The following is a 1,562-nucleotide window of genomic DNA, read 5'->3' as shown; positions in this document are numbered from 1 at the left end:
GCTGCCTCCTGCACACCCCACACTGGGGGTCAATCCTGCAACTCAGTATATGCCCTGACTGGGAATCAAACTGTGACCTCCTGGTTCCTAGGTTGATGCTCAATCACTGAGCCACGTTGGCTGGCTTCTGCCGCCATTCTTAATGGACAGTGTGACCTTGATCACGTTTACCTAATCTTTTCTGAGCCTCACTTCTGTATCTTAAATGGAACTATTAAGGCAGGATTATTACCAAAAGAGATTTCACGGAAAACAAAGTTCAAAGAGCAAAATATTTGGAAATAAACCTGGGCTTAAACCCCAGCTCTGCCACTGACCAACTACTTTGTTGTAAGAATTAAAGGACAGAGCCCACATAGTAAAGTGCCTGGCATGACAGCAGCTCCACAGCTCGTACCCAATAAATGTAAGTCCCTCTGCTCCACCCTGTCACCCTATAATTTTTACTGTTTGGCCCCCTTCCCCAGAAGCAGAGGGAAAAGCTTAAAGTGATATCAGAAGGCGCAAAAGAAAATCTTGCTCACATTTAAACAAGTACATACACCTGCCCCTCTGTCCCTCCCTCAACACGCCCATGGCTGAGGCCACACTGGCCATCCCTGCCATCCCTGGCTCAGCACTAGCTTAGATGGGTGCCAGCCTCGAAAGCACTTGCCTTGAGTTGGCACTGATCTCAAGTGCTTCCACCCCTTACACCTTATCTAGATGTGCTTTCCTTCTTTTTTATTCTCTTAAAATTTATTTATTATTATTTTTTCAATCCTCACCTGAGGTCATGCTTAGAGAGAGGAGGGTGGCGGGGGGAGGGGAGAGAGAGAGAGAGAGAGAGAGAGAGAAGTCAGATAAAAATATCAATTGGTTGCCTTCCACACATGCCCCATGGGGATTGGATTTGCAACCCAGGTACTTGCCATGACCTGTGCTATGACCCATGCCGTGACCCGGAATCGAACGGGTAACCTTTCAGTACACAGGATGATGCTCCATCTGAGCTAGAGGTGCTTTGTAAACACGTGCCACCAACTGAGTTGGGCTTGTAACCAAACCTTGGCCTTTGGTTTGCACTGCAGATGTTGGGAGGAGCTGGCAGGAACCAATGTGCACATCCAGATGTTGTCTCTGAGGCTTCCTTGACTTCCTGAATACTAGCTGTGAAGCAGTATTTACTACAACTTCCAGGGGTACTGGGTCATATTTGCCCTGAGTGGTTGTGGAGGGAGTAGGGAGAGAGAAAGTGGGATTCTGCTGTTTTGACAGGAGGCCTAGCTGGGCAGGGTCCTTGGCTAAAGGCACAAGCAGATGACCTCTCAGAGGTATCAAGACCATCTTCCCATCCATAATTTTTTTGTTGGCCCACCCAGAACCATCATTTCTAGTGTGTGTGGGGGTCCCCTTAGCTTCTCTCATGGAGCAATATTATCACAGGAAGACCAAAGTGATGGTGTCTACCCACTACTAGGCCTCCATCCCAGGCATCAAGGCTTCTAGAACCATCATCATGGATTTCTAACTTGTCCACAGGAGGACTGGCAACTGGGCAGAGATCCAGGGCCTTGAGCTGC

Source organism: Myotis davidii, unplaced genomic scaffold (assembly GCF_000327345.1).
Source record: "Myotis davidii unplaced genomic scaffold, ASM32734v1 scaffold900, whole genome shotgun sequence".
NCBI lineage: Eukaryota > Metazoa > Chordata > Mammalia > Chiroptera > Vespertilionidae > Myotis > Myotis davidii.
This window is presented reverse-complemented; position numbering follows the sequence as displayed.